The sequence below is a fragment of the Channa argus genome, chromosome 6 (genome assembly GCF_033026475.1).
Source record: "Channa argus isolate prfri chromosome 6, Channa argus male v1.0, whole genome shotgun sequence".
Lineage (NCBI taxonomy): Eukaryota > Metazoa > Chordata > Actinopteri > Anabantiformes > Channidae > Channa > Channa argus.
Window position 1 is genome coordinate 4819822 of NC_090202.1, and position 15248 is coordinate 4835069.

General features: G+C 38.5%; 1 long non-coding RNA gene across 1 annotated transcript; it reads right to left on the reverse strand.

Moving 5' to 3' along the window:
• Positions 1-560: 560 nt before the first annotated feature.
• On the reverse strand, positions 561-13478 carry LOC137129514 (uncharacterized). The gene is made up of 3 exons (XR_010914724.1): positions 13343-13478; positions 8299-8357; positions 561-7729 (listed from the first exon to the last, which is right to left on the reverse strand). It is a non-coding gene; the product is annotated as an uncharacterized lncRNA (long non-coding RNA).
• Positions 13479-15248: the final 1770 nt, after the last annotated feature.

The window sequence follows — 15248 nt, forward strand, 5'->3', positions numbered from 1 at the left end:
AGTCTGGACACCAATTCTACAAGTAAGGTTGAAAATTGTATCTTTAACAATGAAAGACTTACAGCCAATATAAAAAATCTTTTTTATTTTCTAAAATGTCTTAAAGTAAACAACATGAAACTTTAAACTGCCTGCGAAGACTGAGAAAAAAGAATACATTTGGGAAAAAAAAGTCACACTAAATATCAGAATTCAGTTTCAGACTCAGAATTCAAAATTCAGACTCTTTAGAGAAAAGTTACAATTTGATGTAAAAAGTCAGAATTCCTACTCTAAAGTCACAATACTAAGTTTAAAGTCAGAATTTTAGCAAAAAAAATATTAATTCTGAGTTTAAACTTCAAGCTATACGTAATGTACATAGAAGCTACACTGCTTTATACCAATGAGGACAATGTCCTTAATAATATTCCTGGAAATCTCAGATTAATCGCATGCATAAGAAAATTGGCTTCTCAAATGGATCAAAGATAGTAATCAGAGACAAATAAAGGAGTTGTTAAATTCAAAAAAATAGATTGTTTAATGTGTTCAGTCTGGTGGTGAATGACATGGGTCAGCAGGTACTCTGAGACCATGTATAAGAACCACCAGATTTATTTTAAATTTAAATTTTAAAAAAATCTGTTACTCTTTGTGGGCGACTGTGGTGCACGAAGGTAGAGTGGTTGTCCCTCAATCTCGCAGTTGTTGGTTCAATCCCCGGCTCCTCTGGTCACATGTTGAAGTGTCCTTGAGCAAGACACTGAACCCCAACTTAGTTGCTCCCAGTGAATGTTGGCCAGCTGCATAGCAGCTGTGTGTGTGTGTGAATGGGTGAATAAGAAGCAGCGTAAAGCGCTTTGAGTGCCAATAGGTAGAAAAGCGCTATATAAGTGCAGACCATTTATTCTTATTTCAGTGACCACAACCACAACCTCAACCACACATTTCCTCGATTGTAACCTATAGAAAACACAGATTAGTCTCAATCTGTCCATTTAGTAAATGATTATAACATGCAAATAAGCATCACATTCTGTTTAAATCACTACTTATACCTCTTTTGGATGAGTAAATAAACAAGGAAAATAATACAGAAATTCTATTAAACTTTAAAACAGACGATAAAATGAATCTTTTCAAACTGTAAATATTTAAGACATAATGACTTAATTCAAGACTCTATAAGTATTGGCATTGATTCAATGTCATAGTGTTAACCAATCTGATGATCTTACTAGGTCTGCTTGGTTTCTCATTTGTACAATATATTTGTTATGTTATTGTCATCTGCAATGTCATCATAGAAAACATTCACACATAGTAGTCCTATCTGTTCTCTACCAAAATTTCAAAATCTTGTGTGATGGTCTCCTTTAACTGCAGAAGAGGATTAGGGTCACTATAAAAGTGTATTGGAAATCTCACTTTAAAGTCATAACTATCAGAGAAAAGTCAGAATTATCAAAACAAAAGATCAAAATTCAGACTTATTTGAACTTTACACAGTGCAGTGCTGCACTTCTACAATAAGCTTTGTGGCACTGGCTGTTAGTAGGTTTATTAAGCTTGTTTGTCTTTACATAAATAAAGGAACCCCTGATTTGTCCAGACTAACCAATTAACTATCATGACATAGACAATTACAATTTTTTGCTTGCCTTGTACCTAACTTGTAAGTCGCTTTGGATAAAAGCGTCTGCTAAATGACTAAATGTAAATGTAAATGTAAACTATCATTAACGATACAAAGATGTCAGGTACTAAACTGAAATATGGAATTTCACTAAGGTAAGCTAAGTGTCCTCCAGCTGCTAAGTGTCCTCCAGCTGCTGACTCACCAATGAGGTGACGGCAGGCAGGAGCTGGAGACACCCCACCTTCTTGCTCCCCCATCTACAGCAGAGGCTGCTAAACTGCTGGCATGGACAATAAATCTGGCAAAAGTTTGCCTTGGGGTGTACTCATTCTTGTCTCTGTGCAAAGAGCGTACCTAAACACATCATAGGCCAGACATTCAGGTTGTGACACGATTTGTAATTAGTAGAAATTTGAGTCATTCGAAGTGGAGAGTGAAGTGAAAAGTGCGGGTAGTGTTATGTTACTGCATCCTTATTTTAACCCCAGTATTTTCACACACAGATTAGATGATTCTTTTCTGTTCACGTACCCTCTTTAAATGCCAACATGTGGCATTCTTTGTGCATATTTATTGGTATAAGCGTGACTTATACCAATGATGACCCAGATGTTTTACTTGAGTGATATATATCCCAGCTGAAACTTAACCTGATGGAGTGTTACTGTCTGTGTGTTCATTCCCTAAAGCCTTGTAAAAAAACTAATCACAGCATCTTATAATCTATTTTTTTACCTTGGGGCCTACCTGAAGGCTAAGTGTAAAATCTGTAATCCCCTGCAAGTAATCTGCTGCAGACAGAGACGAGGTTAAAATTCTCAGGCACTGAAGCCACACAGCCAGATAATGTTGAAACCAGCGCAGCTGAGTTTGAACAGATCGAGATCTGATCCGTCTACAGCTCATCACTCTGATCTCTTACTGTAAACAGACCCGAAGTCTACTCTAGTGTCCCCGGTCTACCTGGAGGGACAGTTTTGCAGTAATCTCGAGACTGGCATGTGATTCAACAATGCTGTGCAAGAGTAAAGATGTCTACATACATAGGTGTGTGTTGACATGTTTGATCCCTTTAGGGGTCTGATAAGGCTCCAGTAATCTAGAGAATTACAGTACAGGCATCTCCACCTAGATTTTGTCTCTGAGCTACAGAGGTACTCCAAGGAGGAGGTTTGTAAACTACACCATCTCTTTAAACTTAATATGGTGACTTTTGATTTTACTCAAAAACTGGAGCAGAACCTCGAAAAGAGTGATGGGGATAGTTTGTATTGTACGCTGTTTTATTAGTAGCAATCTTACAATATATGTTTATGTTTAAGAATCAAATTGGACCAAGTAACTAAAATATGTAAAATATGCATATTGTATACAGTAAAATTTCAACCACTGTCCAAGAATATCTGTGAATTACTCAAATATCCATCCACATGTGGCTCACATTTCCTATTAGTTTTGTTTTCAAAGTTGTTTGATGTTTTTTGTCCTTGCTGGAAATCTTTTTCTTTCTGAGCTGCAAAGCGGAGCTTAGCACAACCTGTAGTTTTCAACAGTTAGGAAATTGTGTGAAATGGCAATAATAGCAGGAACATACAGCAGTTTGCAAATTATTTAAAACTTATATTTAATTGAAAATAGCAACAACATTTACCATGTGGACACTGAGACATATAATTGTTTGCTAATTTTTAATGTTATGCTATAGGTTCCAAAAGAGTTGGTACACAAGACAGAAAGTGTGGAAAAGCTGTGCAATGCCAAAAAATAAAGACACCCGATGGAGGTTTATTAGCAATAGGTCAGTATCATGATTGGGGATAAAAAGAGCATCCTAGAGAAACTGAATCTTTCTCTGTTTCCCGAAAGAAAATTGCAAAGAATTAGGGGATTTCATCAGCTACAATTCATTACCAATAAACCCTAGACCTAAACATAGTTATAACTCATTTTAGAGCCTTACTCTTAGCCTTTAACACCCAAACTGGAAAACTCAAAAACCACTATTATTTGTTATCATGTACCGTCCTCCAGTCACCTATTCAGCGTTTTCTGATTTCCTATCTGATTTAGTGCTTAGTACAGATAAAGTCATTATAGTGGGTGACTTTAACATTCATGTAGATGCTGACAGTAACTGCCTGAGCACTGCGTTTAATTCATTATTAGATTCAATTGTTTTTTCCCAAAATGTAAATAAACCCACTCACTGTTTTAGTCACATGTTAGACCTTGTCCTTACGTATGGAATTGAAACGGATAATTTAACAATATTTCCTCACAACTCTCTTCTGTCTGACCATTTTCTAATAATATTTAAATTTACAATAATGGACTATACAGCAGTTAGGGTATAATTCCACTATAGCAGATGCTTAAGTGAAAAAGCTGTCAACAAATTTAAACAAATAATTCTTTCATCATTTGCTTCAGCATATGTTAATACAATGGAAAGTAGTCACTTTATTGTTACTCCTGCACAAGTTGATTATCTTGTTGACAATTCTGCAGCCTTACTAGGTTCAATAGTTGATAGTGTTGCCCCTCTGAAAAAGAAAGCAGTAAACCAGAAGAAATGGTCTCCATGGTATAGTTCGCAGACACGCAACTTAAAACAGGCAACACAAAAGTTAGGAAAGGAAGTGGCGTTTCAGAAATTTAGAAGAATCTCATTTAGCCTGGAAAAACAACTTAAAAATGTACAAAAAAGGTCTCTGTGATGCCAGAACAGCACAAGAAAAAAAGAACAACCCTCGGTTTCTGTTCAGCACTGTAGCCAGGCTGATTAAGAGCCATAGTTCTGTTGAGGCTAGTTTTCCCTTAACTCTGAGCAGCAATGACTTCATGACTTTCTTTATGAATAAAATTGTAGCTATTAGAGAAATAATTCACCAGATCCTCCCCCCAAATATTACAGATAGATCTTCATGTACAACAGTGCTAGAATCATCAGTAATTCCCCAATCCCTGTTAGACTGCTTTTTACTCATAGATCTCGCTGAGCTAACTTCAATTATTATCTCTAAACCAACAACCTGTCTGCTAGACCCTATTCCAACTAAACTGCTCAAGGAAGCTTTACCCTTAATAGTTATGTTCGTATTAGATACTGTATCATCAATCTACCTTTAGGAACAGGCTATGTCCCACTCCTATAAGGTAGCTGTAATTAAACCACTACTTAAAACACCCTGTCTTGACCCAGGTGTTTTAGCCAATTACAGACAAATATCTAACCTCCCCTTTATTTCTAAAATCCTTAAAAAAGTAGTTGCAAAACAATTATGTGACCACCTTTACAAGAATAATTTGTATGTAGAATTTCAGTCAGGATTCAGAGTTCATCATAGTACAGAAACAGCACTGGTAAAAGTCACCAACGATCTTCTCTTGGCCTCAGATAATGGACTCGTCTCTATACTTGTTCTGTTAGATCTTAGTGCTGCATTTGATACCATTGATCACAACATTTTATTACAGAGACTGGAACATAAAATTGGGATTAAATGAACTGCACTAGGTTGGTTTAAATCTATCTGATAGACTTCAATTTGTTCATGTTAATGATGAATCCTCCATGCACACAAAGGTTAGCTATGGAGTTCCACAAGGCTCTGTGTTAGGACCAATACTTTTTACTTTATATATGTCTCCTTTAGGCAACATTATTAGAAAGAGCTTCATAAATTTCCATTGTTATGCTGATGATACCCAGCTATATCTATCTATGGAACCAGATGAAAACACTCAGTTAATAAAGCTTCAAGCCTACAAGACATAAAGGCCTGGATGTCCCATCATTTTTTACTTTTAAACTCTGACAAAACTGAAGTCACAGTATTTGGGCCCAAAAATCTCAGAAATAATCTGTCCAACCATATTGTCACACTAGATGGCATAAGTCTGGCCTCCAGTACTACTGCAAGGAACCTTGGAGTTATTTTTGACCAGGATTTGTCCTTTACCTCACATGTAAAACAAATCTCTAGAACCACCTACGGAACATTGCCAAAATTAGGAGCCTCCTGTCTCGAAATGATGCCGAAAAACTAGTCCATGCATTTGTTACTTCTAGGTTGGACTACTGTAATTCCCTACTTTCAGGATGCCCCAGTAACTCCCTAAAGAGCCTGCAATTAATCCCAAATGCTGCAGCCAGAATGCTGACTGGAACTAGCAAGAGAGATCATATTTCACCTTCACTAGCTTCTCTCTATCGGCTTCAAATTAAGTTTAGAATAGAATTTAAAATCCTGCTTCTTACATATAAAGCTCTGAATGGTCAGTCTCCATCATATATACAAGACCTCATAGCACCATATCATCCCAGTAGACCACTTTGATCTCAGAATGCAGGCCTACTTGTGGTTCCCAGAATTTCCAAAGGTAGAATGGGAGGTAGAGCCTTTAGCTATCAAGCTCCTCTACCGTGGAACCAGCTCCCAGTTCAGATTCGGGAAGCAGACACCCTCTTTACTTTTAAGTCTAGGCTTAAAACCTTCCTCTTTGATAAAGCTTATTCTTAGTTATATTTATGCTGCTATAGGCTTAGACTGCTGGGGGAACCATCCCCAGTACACTGAGCTCCTTTCCTTCCTCCTTTCCTCCTCTCTAGTCCACTCACCCCACAATTGTCACCCTTGTACGACATTAACTATGTGTCTTTTCTCCCGTAGTTGTCTTTCTCCTTCTCTGTCTCCCTTCCTGGAGGTTTCTTCCGTTAAAGGGAGTTTTTCCTCTCCACTGTTGCCTAGGGCTTGCTCAAGGGGGAATTGTTGGGTTCTCTCTATACATCTTTATAGTCTTGACTTTATTCTGTAAAGTGCCTTGAGATGTCTCTCCATCCACAAATATATTATAAAACTCCAAACTGCAAAGAAACAGCTATACAGAAACAAAATCCAGGAACACCCTCCGGAGGAGAAGTGGAAAACTGTCCTGTGGTCTCAAGAATTCAATCTGAATTTGAATCCTCCCTGTGCTATGCTCTAATACACTCTTCCCAGTGCCTCAGATAGTTGTTATTGTGAAATCAGAAGGAATGATAACGCTGCAAACGTACTTATCAAGCAGAAGTAACTCTCTTATTGGTTAGAAGGACAAAACTGGCATTGGTGCCAGTGCTGATCAATAGGTCTGGATCACAAGAGACAGCGAGAGCAACTCTCCATTACAAAATATGTTTTGGAACAAATTTCTAGACAAAAAATAATTTACAATAACATACTGTGGTTTTAACTTCAGATGAACTTTGGCTTCAGAGTGTTTCAGAGTACACACTTGACTGTTGGTTTAAAACTTAAAGAATTAAACAAATGTGAAGTTTTAAAGTAGAAATTGGCACATGGTTAAACTGTAACACTTTGGCCATCTAAGGGTTCAGGACCCCCTGGGGAGGTTCTCTGCTTTTCCTGGTTAGTATTCCCGCTTTAATCTAGTCATCAGAAGATAACAATTAAACCAGATTATCTTCTTGGCAGGTCCAACGGCAAGTTAAGACATCTGGAAAAGGGTAGGATTTTGTACTAGTGTTTTGTTCGAACTTTATTTACCCCATATATTTTCACCTCCCTTTGGGTGGGGCCTTTCTGTTTGGAACAGATTCTCCTTACATGTGCCCGGGTTCTCTCTGTGTGTCAGCACTGTAGTAGATTGTTTAGGGTCCACCCTGCCTCTCGAGAGCTTTTTTTGTGGAAGGTCTTACTCTGAAACCTGGCCTGTGGGCTTTTGCTCCATACTCCATTAATCAGATAAATAAAGCTGCAGAACTTGTATGTGAAATATTTTTCTGCTGGTGTCTCATGTCAAACAACAAGTTGAATCTAGTTATAAAAACTGAAGCACGATAAGACGAGCTCATCTGTGCTGAACAACTTCAGCGTATTGAAATTGTTTTCCGAGTTTCAGGCTTTCAGAGGCCACAGCTAAGTCTGCAAAGTGTGTGCATGCAGGTGTGTGTGTGTACAGAGTGTATTCCACAGATCCTGTTGGCACACTCTGCTGTTGGAGCTCTTGTGGAAATCCCCTTGGAGAGCCTTGGCAGCATGCCTGCACTCAGGCCACAGCAGAGCTCCTCTATCAGATTTAATTTGCTGGGACTGGCGTTTGAACCTGCAACAAAAACAACAATCTCTTTTTATGACAATTCTTGCATACAACTTTGGTCTATGTACACCTTGTCTCCATAAAAATTGTTTATTCATTTACAAGCCTATGGACAGAAGACCATTGTTCACATCATCATTGATCTGCAATACTTGTCTTTGCAAGTTTATGTAGCAAAAAAAATGCAATAAGTAATGTAAATATTTTAGTCACACTATTAAAGTAACTTATTTTATTCCTCATTAGATTTGGAATAAAATAAGAAGATGAAAAAAATCTGCAGATGTTTCCTTAGGTTTAATATTGAGCATTTGAATGATGCAGCATTTTCACTGCTGATAAACAAACTTTACAGTTATGTATGATTCCTGTTTTCATTTCAGAAGGAAAACCCAACTGGTCGTTTGGCATGAGCCAGTCATGACAAACTGGTTGCTTAGCAATGCACATTCGTTTGAGTGGAAGAGAGAGATGCTAAATGTTTAAAAAAGAGAGCCAATGAAAAACAACCCTCTAATAGAACTCTGAATAGAGCCTAACAGGACTTAAAGACAGATCTTTGTAAACAATCCTACTCTTTTTGCTGTTGCACTCAGATTCATCCCAGTTGCTTTGACCCATGTTCTCCAGAAATCTGCCAAGAGGAGAAATTTGTGCAGGTTAAATAGATGCAAAGTAACAGATTGACTGTTATATAGGACATACAGCCTCCAGAGAATATTTTGTAACTGTAATTTATGTACACATTTATAACAGTAACTGCTTACATCCATTCATCCATTATCTGACACCGCTAAGCCTATTTGGGTCGTGGGGGCGCTGGAGCCTATCCTAGCTGTCATTGCGTGAGAGGTGGGGTACACCCTGGACAGGTAGCCATTCAATCGTAGGGCCATAGAGAAACACACACAGACACACAACCTTTCACACCTACAGGCAATTTTAGATTCACCAATTAATCTAAAATGCAAGTCTTTTGACAGAGCACCTGGAGGAAAAACAGGGAGAACATGCGAGCTCCATGAAAGGCCGCAGCTGGCTGGAGCACAAACCAGCAACCTTCTAGCTGTGAGGCGACAGTGCTAACCACTCCACCACCATGCTGCTCAAAACTGATTACAATTTAATTTATTTTGTATTTTAATAACATCTACAGTTTCCCCCTTACACACACTGTTTCAATTCAGGGGCCACATTCTTTGAAGGACATGTGTAGAATACAAAGGCTACAGAGAATTTCCTATTTGCGTCACCAACTGTTCCCTAGCTAGCTGGGCTAACTTCACTAACATTATATAACCTTTGTCTTTATTTTTTTTTTTTTTACATTTATATTGATGTACCCCTCAGAATCTGAGTCTTGGAAATTCTTGGCTGTAATAAATACAAATGTTGGAGCCTGTGTTTCTTGCAGTTGATTGGAGAAAAAGCTGAAATTGAAGCAGCCTTTGAAATCGGACAGCCTTGTCTCGACCCAACCGATTTCAAAAGATGCAGCTCCTGAGTTGAGACATAATATATCACCAAGAAGTTAGACTAATGCTCTTAATCAAACTGTAGGTTGTTCATTGTCACACAGAGATTATGTTGTACACATTTATCATACTGCTTTGAACTTTTATGATCACATTTATTGAATTAAAGCTTTTGTGTCTGGACGCTGTGCTGCTCTTGTCCATGTTAATATTTAAGCAACAGGATCAGTGCATTTCTATTCAGTGCTAAAAATGGGTGCAACGTATCCACAAGTCTCTGATTATTGGACAAGGCAGATATGAAAACATTTTCTATCACACTGTGACATAAAACCTTGGCAACCTTCAAATGAAACGTTATCACAGTTGGGTGGTGAACAGCATAAATAACCTCACACTGTATTTCGCAACAGCTGATAAGTGAGCCCTTCACCTGTGTGTATTCATACCAGAGAAAGTATTGAGTAAATCAATAGGTGTTTACACTGATTCACACACACAGGTGTGTTAACAGAAACATAGGAATGGCAGCTCATACACTTTGCAGCCACACTGAGAAAGTGACAGAAATGTCCTATTTACACATCAAACAGAAGGAAATAGAAGCTGAACCCACCTGATGGGAGACAGAAGTGTTTATTTTAGAAGTAAGCTAGTCAACACTATTAAAATCCCAGTTATAATGTAGAACAATAAACTGAATCAACCTGCATTCAGTTTCATCCATCCCTTTTTAGTTTTTTCAGTTTGGTGCCTGGTAGTGCTTTGCACGGAACAATTCTCTGCAATGGTTTTTCAGGAAAAAAGAGCAATGTTAACCTGTGAGGTATTTGATTTAATATTCTTTGTGGTGGGATTTAATTGTTAAGCCCCATTTTATCTAAACTTAAACATTCTCGGAATTAAGACTCCACCAGCATTGCTCCTATTATTAGATAACTGTAGAGATCTCTATATGTGAGGCTGTTGAAAACATGACAAAAGGTGAGAAAACAATAACATGCAGGCTTCTTCATATCTCTTTCGCATTTCTATTTGTGATCTGCTATCTTGATCTATGGCATCTTGGAGTGTGAAGGAGGATAACCTTCACATTAAGGTTTCACTGAGAACTGAGCAGGAATTCCAGGCATCCACACGACGGCACTGGCTCCAGCACCACTTTGGTTGATGTTGTGCCTGCTGCAAAAGGCTGTTCTACATCATAGATGGAAACCAAGATAAGGCCAACATGCAAGTAGTAAAACCAGTAATGATAATGGTATCTTTTTGCACTGGACCTCTCAAAGATCACTCAGTGGACATCATCTATTTATATAAAAACATCACATACCCGTATAAAATGAAAAGTTAACGTGTAAGAAGTTCATCCCTGAGTCTATGGACATGTATGTGGTACCGAAGTCACAGTGACTGTGACCTTTGACCTTTAAGCCCCAAAATGTAATCAGTTTTCCTTCAGTTCAAGTGCGCTTGTTTGAAGAAATCTCTTCCAACCATTACTGTCATATTGCATTTGCAAAAATGGGAGCGTCAAAGGGAAAGGCATGTTACAGTAATTTTGACCTTTGACTTCCAAAGCTCAGGGACTTTATACTTGAGTCCAAGTGCATGCTTGTTTCAAATCTGTAGAAATTCCCTTGAGGAGTGGACTTTGATATTGCATTTACAAATATTAAAAACACATCGTGCCACAGTGACCTTGACCCCTAACCTTTGACAAACAAAGCCACAGCGGAACATATTCCGCATGTTGATTTGGCATGTGTTTTATTTTTTTTTTACGCCTGGTGCCCTTCCTGCTGCAACTGTCCCATTTTTATCCGGGCTCCGGACCAGCAACAAGGTTGCCCTCGGTAGGTGGGTGGGGCCACACTTTGTGGGCCTCAGGTGAACTCTGACAAACAAAATGTAATTAGTCTATTCTTGAGTCCCAGTGGATGTCTGCAGCAAATTTAAGGAAGCTGCATGAAACCATTGCTGAGAAAATGAATTAACAATAAAACAGGGACGTGAGGTTGCTGTGACTTGACTTTTAACCCCTTACTACCGAATTAGTTCATGCTTGAGTCCTGTTCGACATTTGTGCTGAATTTAAAGATGACTGAACAACCTGAAAACATTATGCCTCTGGCTATAAAAAAGAGACTAGTGTTGGAATTATGAAGAAGACGGGGATGGACTGACTGCCCCTAAAATAGACCTGACATCAAATTAAAATGTAATTTCACTGTGAGCTTAATAATGTGTAAGACAATTCCATGCGTCATTCTTTTCTTTTCTTTTTTGGTGTGCCCATTGTTTTGATTTGAGTTTGACTGACAGTTCTCAATGACCAGCTACTGAAGAGCACCTCCACCTGAAGGTGCTTTCAGTACAGCAGCCCCCCCTCACCTCCCCTTTGCTGAGTACTCTGTCAGTCAGCTGCATGTGAGCATTTACAGCCCCACCAGATAACACATCTTTACAGAACAGGTTTCACGTTTCTCTGTAGTCCCTAGTTCTGACAGGTTGTTGAGACAGATGTATTACCTCCAAAACTCCAGTGATGGAATTTTGGAACAGGCTTCCCCCTTAACTATACAGGGTAGGTCCCTGATGTTTTTTTGCATGTTTTTCAACAAAAATATGAAATGTTTCAGATTTAACACACAGATGCTGCAACAAGGTGAAAAAGTGTACCCTCAAAATGTCCAATGTCTTTCACTTTTTTAGTTTATTCCAATTATATGTTAATTATGGTAAATGGTCTGCACTTATATAGCGCTTTTCTACCTATTGGCACTCAAAGCACTTTACACTGCTTCTTATTTACCCATTCACACTCACAATCACACACACATTCATACACCGATGGGGGAGCTGCTATGCAGCTGGCCAACACCCACCGGGAGCAACTAAGTTGGGGTTCAGTGTCTTGCTCAAGGACACTTCGACATGTGACCGGAGGAGCCGGGGATTGAACCAACAACTGTGAGATTGGTGGACAACCGCTCCACCTTCCTGCGCCACAGTCGCCCCGATATGATATATATGACAGGAAACAAATTAAAGGAATACCCTGAATACATTGGAGAAACATAGCAAATGTGTGTGCACTGCATGGCACATCTGAGCAATAAATCCCCATAAACATACAGGGCAGCTGTAGCTCAGTTGGTAAAGCAAGTCATCCATGGATCACAGGGTCAGTAGTTTGATCCCTGTGAGGTAAACATCCTGCATGGCAGCCACTGCCATCAGTATGTGAGTGTGTTTGAATGAGTAAATGAGAAGCAACATTGTAAAGCGGTTTGGATAAATATATAAGTGGCCATTTGCCTTTTTTTTACCATACACTGTCTTCAGATCTCAACTGAACTAAACAACAACAAACAACAACAGAGAACTGGAGGATCAATGATAAGGTACAAAAGGTTGTCATGGCAACATATCAGATCTCATTGCACTTTATTTGATTGGCCTTCCCAAAATGTTCAGACAAAGCCTTAGAATAGATTTATACTGAACATCTGCACAAAATATTTGCTAACTGGCAGCTTTATATTAACTTTAAAAAGGTTCTATTGATTGTATCAGAAAACAATGAGGTAATTTTATACAGGGTTATTATGTAATGAGTAATTTGTGCTTTTAAATTAGTTAGAAATAATTATTATGCTTTACAAAGCCAGATGTCTTCGATATTTACTTTTTACTGTTTAACCAACATTAATTGAGAAAAGTGAGAAAACTGTGAGCATATATAAATGTTTAGCATCTATCACTGGACAACCATGGAAGCCGCAAAATAACTTAATAAAACTCATAACTTATAAAAGAACCCTGACAGACACAAATTGTCATATTTGTATCCCCAGTCACCTTGGAGTGAAACTGGGAGCTCTGTGTACCATGTCTCACACACACACGCACACCCACACACAAACGCACTAACACGTGTCGAAGGTTCTGCACAGGCATGTTTCTGCAAAATTTTTACACCCACATTAGAGCTCTTTAAAGGGCTTCTTAAGGATCAAGCCCACTACAGCCCTGACTCAGCCCCAGAGATAAAACAAACATTTAGGCTGTTGAACCAAAAGAAAACACTGTACTGAGAAAACATAGACAATAACAAGCAAAGTGTCACACACAACGTCACCTTTCAACGCCATTTCTCTCTCTCAAAGCTGCTGAAGCACCCTGAGGACATGAGCTGTGTCAGCCATGCAGAATAGATCCAGGTGCTCCTTCTTTACTCCACAAGGAAGACAGTTTTGCTATAACCTGGCTCCAAGATGCTAACTGAATGAGTCACCAGATAAATAATTTTCTAAGTGCTGCAGAAAGCAGATGATGAGAAATGTGTAAACAAGTTTACATGAGCAACAATTGTGGATATTGACTCTGATGACCCTGATTAAGAGTTGCATCCCCACATTGCTTTAATACCAATTGTTCTATAGTTTTTTTTCTCCTGGGCTGAACAGTAATAGAATCCTGTCAGCTCAAAATTCTGTAAAGCTTTATCTCTAGTTCACTATTTTAACTTATAAAAATAACATATACTTGCATAACACTTCAATTCAATTCAATTCAACTTTATTTATATAACATATAAAACAAAGTCATCTCAAGGCACTTTACAGAATAAAGGGGGGCAAGCCATAGGCAACAGGGGAAAGGAAAATATCCCTTTACCGGAAGAAACCTCTAGCAGAACCAAGCTCAGGGTGGGCAGCCATCTGCCTTGACCGGTTGGGGTGAATGGAAAGTGAAGTGAGAAAAGAAAAAGCAACAAAAGCAACAAGAAAACATCAGGCAGGTTTGTAGGACCAGTAGCTGCATGCTGGAATACACACAGCTTCAAAGCCCTGGGACACCTGCAAAAAAGGGACAGAGAAAGGGAGACAGAGAAGGAGAAAGACTATGGGAGAAAACACACATAGTTAGTGTCATACAGTGTTGACAATTGTGGGGTGAGTGGACTAGAGAGAGGGACAAGAGGAGGAAAGGATCTCAGTGCACTGGGGCACACAGTCTAAGCCTATAGCAGCATAACTATAACTAAGAATAAGCTTTAGGTTTTAAGCCTAGACTTAAATGTAGAGAGGGTGTCTGCTTCCTGAATCTGAACTGGGAGCTGATTTCACAGGAGAGGAGCTTGACAGCTAAAGGCTCTGCATCCCATTCTACCTTTGGAAATTCTGGGAACCACAAGTAGGCCTGCATTCTGAGATCAAAGTGGTCTACTGGGATAATATGGTGCTATGAGGTCTTCTATATATGATGGAGTCTGACTGTTAATAGCTTTATATGTAAGAAGCATGATTTTAAATTCTATTCTAAATTTAATGGGAAGCCACTTGCATTTTCTGGACTTCATACAAACCCTCTTACCAATGAGAATTATGTAATTTCTCCAGTTTTGGTTGCTTTCTATTCACATGTGACTTTTAGTTATTTTCTCTTTCCTATTTTATTTGTTTGGGGTTTAATCTGGTAATGTCACCTATAGTCTCAGCAGTTGTTCCTTTGTTTCTATACTTTGTAATTTAATATGAGAAGGAACTTTTTCTCCCATGTGATACGATCTCATGTGTTTCAGGTGTTTCCAGGTGTGTTTGACAAATAAGCTGAAGCCCCCCTTACTTTGGCAGTTTTACCTGAGGGGAAAACCCCTGAGACTCAGACGACTTCACTGCCAGGAGCAAGAATGAGCACTGGGGGACAAAGTTGTGAGCTCAGGATCTAGTGCAGTTTGCCTTGTTTCAAAACACTAAAAGAGAATGGAATATGATTTTGAACTAACTTGCATGTTGTTGCTTGAACAACCTAAAGAAATGTTCATTTAAGCAGAAATATGTGTTGGAGGTGCACTCAACATGTTGACAATTTGTCAGTTCCAAATGGCAGAAAGTTGAACTGCAACTGAAACATTTAAAGTTTAGTTAATAACACTCAATAACATGGTATTTTAATGATAGTCTTTTAAAATCTAAACATACTTTCTACTAGTATTCATTTCATTTTTTTAACATTTTATTGCTTTTTGAAATTTCACTACA